This window comes from Solanum verrucosum, unplaced genomic scaffold (assembly GCF_900185275.1).
Source record: "Solanum verrucosum unplaced genomic scaffold, falcon-dt-bn FXZP01000485.1, whole genome shotgun sequence".
Classification (NCBI taxonomy): Eukaryota; Viridiplantae; Streptophyta; class Magnoliopsida; order Solanales; family Solanaceae; genus Solanum; species Solanum verrucosum.
In genome coordinates, this window is record NW_026020532.1 from 1 (window position 1) to 13,891 (window position 13,891).

Consider the following 13,891-nt stretch of genomic DNA (forward strand, 5'->3'; position numbering starts at 1 on the left):
TAATCTCTTTTGAATTTTTTTATCTATAGCCCGACATCACTTACGTTGTCTATATATTTGTATTTTCTGTTACCAGAGGAGCTTTATTTTGTGGTTTGGTGAAGTTCAATTAGATTCTACAACCTGCTAGATTTCTGAGCTAATATGAAATTTGTATTGGAGGCCAAGATTAATATAGTTAGCCTCCATTCTGCCTCTAAAATTCTACATTCCTCTGTGACAGTGACGTTTTCCTTCATCATGACAAAACATTCCTGCCTCGCAACCCAACAACATGGTGTGCTTGTAACTTTCTTGGAACCACGAATAGTAGAGGATGTGCGACATATTGGCTCAATATAATCCAGGTGTGTTATGGAATACAGTGATTTAGGACCTTGTATAGAAACTAGAAGATAATGTTTTCAGTTGGAAGTCATTTCTCTTAAATTGTGAACTGTCTAAACTTACAGAATCTTGGTGATTCAAAGCTGCCTTATCTCGTAACCCTTGATCCTCCTCACACACCAGAGCATGCGTTGCTTTAAGTGGACCACCAGTCATCCAGTACCCTCAGTTGCTGGATCAAAAAGCTTCATGTGAGCTATATCAAATCCAAGGAAAGAGAGGAATATGGTTTTGTGGAGCATATCAAGGTATGAATCTCTTTTTAAGCAGAGTGTTGAGAGTTGCTTCAAGATATCTGTTCCCTTGTAACCTGCTTTTGTGCATAGTCTACAGTTGGACTCTTCAACTTTGTTCAATTTAGTGAACCAGTTTCTCTAACTGTTAGTCCTGTAATATTTCAGCTTATAAGTTTAATTTGAATCTGTTTATCCCAATTACGTTTCTATTTTGATGAAATCGATATTTAGGGGACTAAACTAGCTGCCAAGCTATTTTCGCAGAGAGAATTTTAGTTTTCTTTCCACTTCCCTTTAGTGCACAAACTTTATTTTCCGCTTTGTGCTTCACTGTTTATTGATGTATATTTTACTGCAATATTTCAGGCTATGGCTTCCATGAGGATGGACTTAAGGTAGTACATACTACTTCTGTTAATAACAAGCTAAAAACAAATTTGGAGCCTTTTGCAGTTTTTGTTCTTATATAGATGATTGTCCTCCTCAGGCTGGTGTGGCTGCTGCAGATGGCATGCTTAGAAGGAATTGTTGTATTCTAGACAACCCCAAGCATATGGTACCAACCTGGCCTGAAACTGGAGCACGCCTCCTCGTTACTAGATTTCTCAAAAGTTTCATTCAAACAGGATGCATAATGTGAGTGATGATAGTTTCACCTTGTATTACTTTAATCCCAAACAGGATACACATATGTACTTTTTGTTATTATATTATTCATAGCTTCAAAATTGACTTTATCATTCATGCTAACGCCAGAATATTACTCGGAAGATTTTTGAGCTTTTAATAACTTTATTTATATGTTATAATATACAGCTTGTTGGAAGAAGGAGGCAAAATTTTCACCTTCCAAGGAACAGAGAAGAAATGCTCTCTCAAAGTTTCTCTTAGAGTTCATAATACACAGTTCTACTGGAAGGTAAATTGAAATTTCCTTTGCCCCTACAAGTGATCAAAAACTTAACCAATCTCTTACAGGTTGCAACTCGAGCTGACATAGGGATTGCTGATGCTTTTATTCATGGGGATATCTCCTTTGTTAATAAGAATGAAGGTCTTCTTAATCTTTTCATGGTGAGGGAATGGCTCGATATCTTTGTAAATAGATATTTATCGGTACTTAGCTTCCTAATATCTTTTGCAGATATATGTTGCCAACAGAGATTTGAATGCATCTGTTAAAAGGTAAAATAGTTTACTTACTGACCTGAAATCAAGAAACACAAGCTTGTGTTCATATGTTAAAGTTTGTCATCATTTTGTGTGGCTCCAGAGGCCGGTGGACACCATTACTAGATCTGTCATCTGCAAAATATTTCATTGGACATGTTTCAAATCGAAACACCCTGACTCAGGCTCGTCGAAATATCTCTCGTCATTATGACCTGGTAATTAATCAACTTGCATATTATATCACCCAATTGCAGTAGATTTATCACTTCCTTCTTGTATTTTTTTCTTTTCCAGAGTAATGAACTCTTTTCACTCTTTCTGGATGAGACAATGACATACTCATGCGCAATTTTCAAGGTTAGCTCTCCAAACTTTTTAAATGCTTGCCACTTTTTTCTTCGTATGTTAAGCTACATTTCTTGTTCCAAGGTAATCAAATAATCTATTATTCTTTCCGAATTTTTATAGAGTGAGGACGAAGACCTGAAAGATGCACAGCTGAGAAAGATTTCTGTTCTAATTAAAAAGGTATTTCATCAACCAAGTAAAAAACTCTCCTGTTTATACCTAACTTCCAGTCATAATTGGATTCTGTTTCTGTTCTATTTAGGCAAAAATTAGCAAGAAACATCACATTTTAGAGATTGGATTTGGTTGGGGAAGTTTCGCGGTGGAAGTTGTCAAGCAAACAGGATGTAAATATACTGGTATAACTCTTTCGGAGCAGCAACTGGAGTATGCACAGTTGAAAGTTGAGCAAGCAGGCCTTCAGGTATAGTACTAATTATAATATCTTATTTTGAACGACTTTATTAAAAAAACTTAAGCCGTTTGAGAGAACAAACTTTTATTTATTTCACCAAATTTGTGAAGGAAAACAACTGATCAAGTGTTGCTTCTTACCTTTGTAGATTGTATTTTCAAGGCCAGGCAATGTTGCAACATTTGGTGATCCTTACAATGTTACTGTGTCTACAGTGTATTAGAGTTTCGTTGTTTCGATTATATATTGTAAATTTGTCTTTGCAAATAATAAGTTCCTCAAAACAGCATGAAAGACCCAATGAAGGCATATCATGTCTCATTAGTTCATGCTGAATTATGTGATTTTCTTGTACTGTATTGCCTAATAAAACTTATTCAAAAAGAATGAGGCTATTTTTCCTCTTGATCTTATTTTGGGATGTTATATATGGGGAAAATGTACATGTGTATAGTATGTTGGGAGTTCTAAGCTTTTTACAGATGAGTTTGAAAACTCTATACTGGTGAATTTTGCTAAAATTCGAATCTTTTACCTATAAACCAAATATGAAAGAGAATTATATTTTTTTTTCTTTCGGAAAAAGTAAAAATATTTATGGTAATGTTTTGACTATCCTTAAAGGAAAAAGTAAAACTCAAATATGGTTAACTGAGTCAATAGCCAAATTCGTGCTTTAGGATTCGATGACGAGTTCATCAGGACATGGGAGTACTACTTTGACATGTAAAATAATTAATTTGATCTATATATTGTTGTAGATTGTATTTTCAAGGTCAGGCAATGTTGAAGCATTTGGTGATCCTTACAATGGTGTTCCTTCAGCTTATTAGAGTATAATAATTCCCTTTGTTTGCAAATAATGAAAGATATGTATGATGCTTAATTATGGCATTCTCTTATACTCTATGAAATAGGAACATTTAATTCGAGACTATCCCTAGTCGTAATACACTACTTAAATTTAGAAATGACTCCAAACTTATTCATGGCATGGTCTAGCATCATGACACTAAGATTTATATGTTGAATGTCTGAATTTGAAAGATGCACGTAAATTCAAATCTTTACTTAAATAGTCAAAAGGAAAACATCTCAATAAATCATGAAGTTATAACTACTATTTGACGGTGTGTCTGAAAACCTCTATTAAGATGCGTTTAAAGTGTATCATAATAAATTTCATTAATTTCTTATAAAGTCAGGAAAATAAATATTTATATTAAAATCAATGAAACACTTAATATAAGAAGAATGGCATCAACGTGTGTTCTGTATTAACTTATTTTAAGTGTTTTTAGTTTTAAGCAGTTTTATAGTATTTGAATAAATTTTAAAAAAATATTTATAAATAGTTTTAAGGTAAACTGATAAAAATAAGTCAAAACTAAAAAGTCAATTCAAACCGGCTCTTATTAAGGGCCAGTTTGGATTGGCTTAAAAAAAATAGTTTTTATGTCAAAAATAAAAAGTCAAAGTAAATTGACTTTTAAGTCAAAAAATAAATTTATTTTAAGTCATTTTAAACTTATTTTAAGTCATTCTTGACCTTTCCAAACACTTCTCAACTTATTTTAAGTCATTTTTGACTTATTTTAAGCTATTTTTTATATTTGTCAAACATTTCCAGAAGTCAAAAACTGACTTAAAAGTATATTTGACCAACTTTTAAGTCAATCCAAATATCCTCTAAGTATCATGTCTGAAAAGCACATTTGCATGAATAAATATCCTTTATTTTTTTATTTTTTTTTGCATGACTCAAAATTTAGTCAGGTTTCAACATAAATAAGAATGCGGGGTGAAAAATAAAATTTAAAATTTAAAAGGACAAATTAAATTGGACTTTTCCTTGTTCTTGATTTGTCACTTGGAATTCTAGTTTACCAAGTGTAGTCATAGGTATCCATTAGGCCACGTTTCTCTTAAAGTCCACTTGCAAAAATGTGGTTTAAAAATCGAAATGAGTTATTCAAAATGCATGCGTTACTGACTTTATAATAAAAATGGACATTTTCTATTTTATACGATTATTAATAAATTATTAATAGATTGATTAATTTTATTATTTTGCTTTTTGTTCATATTAATTAGTCTCTTGAAAGAATTTGGGTCTTCAAAATTTGTTTAAACTTCCAAAGTCATATTAATTTTAGTGGTAAAATGGGGGGGGGGGGGGGGGGGATTAGTTATATTTTGATTTAATAAGTCATCAAATAATATGAGACAAATACTTCTAATAAGATGTCTATCTAATATGAGACGGAGATAGTATAATCTTATCATGATTAGCTTCACTCTTCATGCTAACAACTTTGTTGATAACTCAAATTTCATGTTTTTCATTAATTTCCTTATAAAGAAAAATTGAAACTAAATTACTCCACTTTAAATAGATATATTGAAGAAAATTAGAAAAGGATTAGGGTGTTTTTGGTATTGAAGAAAATATTTCTATGAAAAAAAAAAAGTACTCTTTCTATATTATTTTATGTGGCATTTTTCGGATTTCGAGATTTAAATAAGTCTATCTTTGACCATAAATATTTTATAGATCTTTTACACATTTTGAATTATCAATTGTTGTTACTTATAGTACTTTTTACGTAGTTTACAAATATATAAATTTCATTTCAAAAAAATTGAAGATTCCATGCGCAAATTCTCGGTCAAACTTAAACTGTTGGACTCTCGAAAAAATGAAAAATGCCACATAAATTGGGACAAATAGAGTATTGTTTTTTACTCACTTTTTCAGTGTTTGGTAAGTAAGTTGAAAACATTAATAAAGAAAAAAAATTCCTCCGAACAAAATATATGAAGGTAAACATTTTCAAAAAATCTTTCCATTGAAAATAAGCGATTTTCTCATTTATTTTTGTTTTGTGTTTGAAGTATTTAATTAGTAAGAATATTTTCAAAAAAATAATTATAATATGACAAATTAACTAAGTTTTGGGGTGGGCATGGGGAGGGTTAGGGTGGAAACCGGGGCGAATGTACCATTATAAATACGAATTCAATTAAATTCATAACTTTCGATGTAAAATATAAATTTATATGTATGTTCTTGGCCATTTTTAAAAAAATTATTTCATCTTCCACTATTATAATGTCAAGTTATGATTAAATCGAAAGACTTTGTATACAACAACAAAGTAGTCATCGTCACTTTGATTAATGTTTTGCTTACTCTATAAGTTTAAAGTTTTATAACTATTAAATTATTTAAACAAGATATATAAGTAGAAAATATGAAAATTGAATCTTATCTATAACCATAAATAAAGATGATCTGAATAATATAAAAAGTATTTACATTGTATATTAATCTATAGATTTCTTCATCAATATTTATCATTTTAAACTTTATAACCACCAACCACTCAAAAAGACTTGATTTTGTTCTCATGTATGTAATCCAAACACCAATAAGTCAACTTTTGTTTTTCAAAATATATCAACTCCTCTGATAATTATTTTTTTCTCTCTTTTGTTCGATCAGAAAGTCTAAAGCAACGGTAAAATTATTATTGAATGATTATAAGTTACTGTGGATTTGAATCATAAAAACAATCATTAATATTTGCATTATAATAAATTGCCTATATCACCTCTTAAAAATACGATCCTTTTCTAATCTTCCTAATGTAGGATATGTTGAAAATCTTACTAATACGATCTTAACTATCACAAGGTGTTGCTAATTTAGAACTCAAGTTGCCCTTTAGAGATTCTGAAGGTTATAAATTTAGTTAGCGTTTGACCATAGATTTTTAAATATTTTTTAAAATCAGATTTAGGTGCAATTTCGGTTGAAGTTTCAAAATGTGTTTGGTCATAGTTTTTTTAAAAATATATCTCATTTTTATTATTTATTTTAAAAAATATGAAATATGATTTATATTTATAAGTTCTAAAAACTATAAAAAAATACTCAACTATACCAAACAAACATACTTGCTAATTCCAAATATGCAGAATAACCTTTAGTAATGACGTTCATTATCATTATCACAAATGTATATAATTTATATACAGATAAGTTTGACACTAAAATATCATTTTTATAATAAACTAGATAATACATTATCCTAAAAGTATAACACGATATTTTAATAAAAACTACTAATAGTAGTGCAGTCACTAGCCATTACAACTCGTAAAATTACAATGTGTTACGAAGATCCATCATTACAAAAATAAAATAAAATTATAATAATGGTAGAAAATGAAAAACCTCATGTATTAACAAAGATTTATAAATCTGAAGAATTATTTAGGAATACATTACAAGCAAATTAAATATTATTCAATGTAAGAGATAATAATCACATTATATATTGGCAAGGGTTTACAAATATGAAAAAAGAAATTATTAACAAATCAAGCAAAACAAATTTAAAGTAAATTCATATTTAATTTGTGTTGAGATATGAACTGATGATGAAGCAAGAAGAGTATAAGTTAAAGCTGTTAGGATTAATAAAGGGCAGATTAGTCTTTTCCAAAAGTTAGTTATAACTAACTCTCTGTTAGTAGGTTCTAGAAGTTAGTTACTCAATGTAATAGGAATGAGCTATAAATACTAGTCTTACACTGATGTATTACTTAGTCTTTGAACTCAAACAATGAGAGTTTCTCTCCTTCAATGTTAGCTCCTTGTTAATGGAGTTTTTCTGTTAATTCTGCTTGATTTCACTTACGTTCATGGTTCATGTTGACCTCTGGGGTCCTTATAGCACAACTACTTTTGATGGAGATAAATACTTTCTTACAATAGTTGATGACTTCTCAAGGATGACCTGGATTTTTCTACTAAAGCATAAATATGATGTGAGCATGTCTATACAACTATTTCTAAGATTTGTTAAGAATCAGTTTGCCAAAACCATCAAAATGAAAAGGACTGATAATGGTACTGAGTTTGTGAATTCTATGTGTGAGACTATGTTTAAGGAGATGGGAGTTATTCATCAGAGATCATGTCCCTACACCCCTCAGCAGAATGGAGTGGCTGAAAGAAAGCACAGACACCTACTTGAGGTTACAAGGGCCTTAAGATTTCAGGCAAAAATTCCATTAAAGTACTGGGGACATTGTGTGCTAGCTGCAGCACATATTATTAATAGATTACCTAGTAGTGTGCTTAACTTTCAAGCTCCCTATGAGAAGCTATATGGTAGGAAACCAGAATTATCACACTTCAAAACTATTGGTTGCTTATGTTTTGCAAAGGTTCTTCCTGTACATGATAAGCTAATGCCCATGTCTAAAACTGCGGTTCATATGGGATATTCAGAAATACAGAAAGGGTACATTCTATTTGACATTACTACTAGATCATTCTTTGTCAGTAGAGATGTCATATTTAGGGAAGAAGTGTTCCCTTTTTCATAAACAGACATCACTGATAGCCAAGCAGTATTTGTAGACAATTTGCAGGCTTCAGATTTCATCATTTAAGACCCTTCTCATCAGGCTCCTGTTACAACTAATTGTAATGAAGATGCAGTTACAACAGCTTCTTCTTGTTCAGAACCTGATTTAGAGGTACCTGATCCCTTGACCACTTCTCAGGCTACTGACATCATTGAGGAAACAGTCCAAGAGGTTCCTGTGCAGGTTGTACCAGCTGATACTAGAAGGTCCTCAAGAACTACACACAAACCTCTATGGATAAAGGGTTTTGTCTCTCTCAACATAAATAAGGATGTGAAGTATCCCTTATGCAACTACATGAGCTATAGTCATCTCTCCCCTGCCTATCAATGTTATATAGTTGCTACCTCCTCTCTAAAAGAGCATTGTACCTACTCAGATGCAGTTAAGGATCCTAGATGGGTTGATGCTATGAAAACTGAGATTCAAGCCTTATAAGACAACAACACTTGGGAGATCACAGATTTACCCCAAGGAAAGAAGTTTATAGGTTGCATGTGGATATATAAGATTAAGTACAAATCTATAGAGGAAGTTGAGAGGTTTAAAGCCAGGTTGGTAGCTAAGGGTATAGCCAACAAGAGGGTATTAATTACAAGGAAACTTTCTCACCAGTTGTTAAGATGGTGACTGTGAGATATATTGTTTCTCTTGCATCTTAATGGCATTGGCATATTCATCAGATGGATGTTTTTAATGCTTTGTTGCAGGGGATCTAGAGGATGAAATATATATGCATCTTTCTCAAGGTTTTGTCAGTTAAAGGGAGAAGGTGTGTAGACTGACAAAGTCATTGTATGGGCTCAAGAAAGCTCCAAGGCAGTGGAATCACATGATGACTTAAGCTCTTGTTTCCCTTAAGATCAAACAAAGCTAATATGATTACGCATTGTTCATCAACAATTCACAAGCTGGAATTTGTATTGTGCTAGTCTATGTGGATGATATGTTAATTACTAGCAGCAGTCTTGAATTAATAGAAGACATTAAACAGGCACTACAAAAGGCTTTCAAGATGAAGGACCTAGGTGAACTAAAGTATTTCCTAAGTATTGAGTTTGGTAAATCAACAGATGGTATATTGATGCATCAAAGGAAGTATGCTCTAGAGCTTATAACCGAGGTTGGTATGATAGTAGCCAAGCCTGCAGGAACCCCTATTGATGTCAATGTTAAGTTAACATAAAGACAGTATGATGAGCAGGTAAAACTGAGAGATAATTATGAGGATCCATTGGCAGATCAGACAATGTACCAAAATCTAATTGGGAAGCTGTTATATCTTAACATGACAAGGCCAAACATCTCATTTACCACACAGACTTTGAGTCAATTTCTACAGCAACCAAAGAAGTAACATATGGATGCTGCATTGAGAGTGGTGAGATACTTAAAAAAAAAACCTGGTCAAGGTCTATTGCTGGCTAGTTCCTCAGATGAACTAGTCACTGCATTTTGTGATGCTGATTGGGCTTCATGTCCACTTACTAGAAGATCAGTTACAGGTTACATGGTCAAGATAAGCAAGTCATTGGTGTCTTCCGCTTGTAGTCAGCCAGGATGAGGGTTAGCTTGGGGACCAGCAATGGTCTTCGAGTATCGGCCACGTCCAGGGTGTAGACTCGGGTCGTGACACTTTAGCTAGTATAAAATTAAACAAATAGACACATTCATTCTATATGGGATCCTACATTACAATTTTGTGTACAAAGTTGTAATGACCCGAAAGGTCATTTTGGTAATTTTTCGTGGAAATGACTATTTTGCCCTTTCGGTAGTTGCCTCGAGTCCCATGTTTTGTGGTTGTAAAGTTAGTTTGAGGAAAAGTTGTTAAAAAGTTGAGTTTTTGAGAAGTTGAGTTTTTATGAGTTAAAGTTGGTTAAAAAGTGCTTTTTTGAGTTATTTGGAGTTTCGGGACTCGGATCGGATTTCCGTCGATTCCGGCAGTTTTAGAATGTCGAAACGGGTCTGTGTGAAGTTACGGAGTTGAATTTGGAGTTGAAACGAAGAATTGAGGTCCTAAGTTGCTAAAGTTGTGAAATTGTGATAAAGAGTTGACTTTGGTCAACATATGAGGTTCCGAGGCTCGGATTAAAATTCCGAGAGTACCGTTGGTTTCGGGAGGCGATTCTAAGTCTAGAATGAGTCTTGGTTGAATTTTTAGACGCTCCGTTTGAGTTTCGAATTTTTTTGGCGTTAAACTAGTTTCTTGGCATCTTATTGAATTTCGGGTCAAGGAGTCCTCGAATTCAAATTCCGACGGTCCCATTGAGTCCGGAACGTCGAATTTAGTGGGGGTACATATTTAGTTTGTGTGCACGAGATTCCGAACGAATCCCGAGGGTCCAACGGGGACTTAAACTTTGGTGTTATTGTTGTTTCAGCTGCTGTGTTTTTTTTTAGCTGCAACAACAGTCTTTTTTCTTATTTTTTTAAAGCCAAAAACAGTAGCCATTTTCCCCCAACTTGAAAAATACCCATTTCTCCATTTTTAGACTTTGAGAGCTCAAAAATAGGTGATTTCAAGTGGGTTTTCGCAAGGAATTCATTGGGTAAGTTATTTCCAACTTATATCTTTGATTTCCATCGATTATTTATGGATTTTAACATCAAAATTTGATATCTCAACTGAAAAATTTGGGGGTTTTTGCCTAATCCGAATTTAATAGAAAATTTGAGTTTGTGAACTCATTTCAACTCCTTTTTCGAAACGGTTTTCACTATTGGATTCTAAATTTCTTGGGGAACATTTTTCACTAAAAATTTCCAGATTTTGAGAATATTTTTCGGAACGAGATTTTTTTGACCATTTTACCCTTTTCTCCAAATTTCACGATATTGGTGTTGTTAGATTCGTATTGATTGTGAGATTCCATTTATGAATAGATTGTGGTGATTTGGAGCGTGCTCGGAAGGGTAAAAACTCAAATTTGAGTTACTAGTTGAAGTGTTTTGAGGCAAGTGACTTCTAAACTTTGTTAAACTCTTAGACTACACATGACTACTTTCCTAATTGTGTTGGGGAGTAATGGGGATTGAGGATGAGTTTTATTTGTTGATTGAAATTGTTGTAAATGAAAGATGGGGAATAAAACGAGCTAAGTGTGTTATATGTGACTTGAATTTGTTGAATAAGTCATGTGATAACCGATATTGAGGGGATAGAAGAGCATGAGTAAGCTATGATTGATACAGACATTGATGCTGAGACAGATGATGTGTAATACTATGATGTGGTCGTGATATGGTTGTGATTGAGACAGATGATGTGTAATACTATGATGTGGTCGTGATATGGTTGTGATTGAGACAGACGATGTGTAATACTATGATGTGGTCGTGATATGGTTGTGATTGAGACAGATAATGTGTAATACTATGATGTGATCGTGATATGATTATGATTGATGACATGTGCATATTCATTATTCATCTCATGTGTGAACTATCTGTTGCATGAGTTCTGAGACATTGATATGAGGATGGATGGATATGAGACACAGTTAAGACTAGCTCCGGCTAGAGATATATGAGATGGACTAGCTCCGGCTAGCGATTTGGATGCCGATGGGATCTGGTTCCGGCGGTGATACATGGTCTATGTGTGGCCCCCATGGGTTCTGATTTGAGTATTTAGCGCGGACTGATTACGTCAACAGATGTGTATCGTAGGACAGACATGCATCATGACTACATGACATTATTATTGCATTTGCATCGCATTTGACTTCATCTTTGTCTGTGGTGTGTGGATTTTACCTATTTGCCCCTCTTCATGTGATATATGATCTATTTGCTCTTACATGAGGATGTGAGGTTGATGTTGAGACACTGTTGGATATATCTGTTGATTATGAATTGTGTAGTATAGGTTGTTAGTTCGCTGTTAGAATGAAGTTTCGGTGGTTCGGTTGGGATTGAAATGAGTTGTTTGTAGCTGCTAGTTTAGCTTAGTTTAGTGTTACTTGCGAGTACCTGTTGCTTTTGGTACTCACCCTTGCTTCTACACAGTTGTGTAGGTTGACAGCTCTATCAGATCCGACTTATTACTCATCTTCAGATTAGAGCTTCCAGACTTACTTGAGAGGTAGCGGTTCATTCCAGACGTGCCCTCAAGTTATCTATATTTATTGTTTTGTTCTATTCTAGAACTTTACTATGAGACTTGTATATTTTATTCAGATTCCGTATTAGAGGTTTGTACATGTGACAACCAATTTTGGGGTTATGTTGAGTTTATTTAAAGACTTCCGCTTATCTTTCTATCTTATTCTTGTTTTATAAATTATGTATCGTTGAGTTTTTGGGTGTTAGGCTGACGTATCCGGTGGGGTTTGGGCACGTGCCATCACATCTGGTTTTGGGGTGTGACAAAAGTGGTGTCCTACGTGTATTATATATGCCTTGTAGGATACTGTGTCTACTTGTTCAATTTTTAGTTGAAGGTATTATAGTAATTTAACATTCAAGTTAGGAGTTCATCCTTTTAAGGTAGTATATATATATATATATAATATATATATATATATATATATAGAGAGAGAGAGAGAGAGAGAGAGACAGAGAGATAGATAAATAGATAGATATTATCACGTATTTTTACCTATTGCTTCTTAACCTTTCACATTCTTTATTCAGAAAAGTTTAAATGGTTCTATATTAATACTTTTATATTCTTTGTTAATGATTAGTACTAGAAAAAATTGGAGAGTCCCTACTATTATAACTACTGCTACTTGTAACCTTTCTTGATTCTTCTAAGAGTCTTTTTCTAATTACTTTTAGTTGTTTTTATCTCCTATATTTTTGTTTAGCTGGTGCCCTTCAGAATAACAAACATGTGACTTGGTTTGTTCAGTATTCTTTAGTTGTTTTTCTTTGTCCAAAACAATATATTTCAAAATATTTTCAATTTTTAAAAAAAATATAATTAAAAAAAGTTTGTAAAAACTTAATTAATGAGATCTTTTTATGATTTACTAGCTTTGGAATAATCAAGGAACACACATTTGAGAATACGAGGGGCTATTATCTTTCACATGATAAATTTCGGTGTTCATGGACAATGACATGAAAGAGCAAGAAAAACTAGTTGCTACTGGCTAAAGAATGAATAGTAAATAGGTCATCAAATTGAGTATCTTATACTTTACTTGCACATGTACAAACACAATAGAGAAAGTGACAATTGTCTAATTTATAAGAAATCATCGAATAATATTGAGGAACTAATTATATCAAGAACAAATATTATGATTAAAAATATGTAGAAGATAAAGGTTATTAAAGAGTAAGAATTTTACAATATTTCAAGTTCTTAATATACGTGACACACGAATAAGTTGTATATATATATATATATATATATATATATATATATATATATGTTTTATAGTTGTTGATTTGGTATAAACAATTTAGAACATATGTCAATTAATGGATGGACTGCAAATATACATTTATATATGTTTTATAGTTGTTGATTTGGTATAACCAATTTAGAACATATGCCAATTAATGGATGGACTGCAAATAAACATTTTCTGAGATCTATAAAAATTTCTTTAATTCTCATGTCTTATATTTGTTGATTTGATTTAAACAATTTAGAACATATGCCAATTAATGGATGGACAGCAAATATATATTCTCTGAGATGCCTTCATCTCTAAAAATTTCTTTAATTGTCATTGCATGTCTTAGATTTGTATGTTTTATATTTTACTCTTATATTAGAAATGGCTTGTTTCAACATGTCTGTTTTACAGGTTTAGGAGGTATTTTAGTGTTTTCAATTCTCTATTATTACTACATGTCTTCTTGCTGTGTTTTCAATAATTCTCCGAGATGCCTTCATCAATAAAGGGTTTTTTAAGAGAAAATTTTAGAA

At 32.5% G+C, this 13,891-nt stretch overlaps 1 pseudogene; it reads left to right on the forward strand.

Moving 5' to 3' along the window:
* Window positions 1-223: 223 nt before the first annotated feature.
* On the forward strand, window positions 224-3,392 carry LOC125809889 (uncharacterized; annotated as a pseudogene).
* Window positions 3,393-13,891: the final 10,499 nt, after the last annotated feature.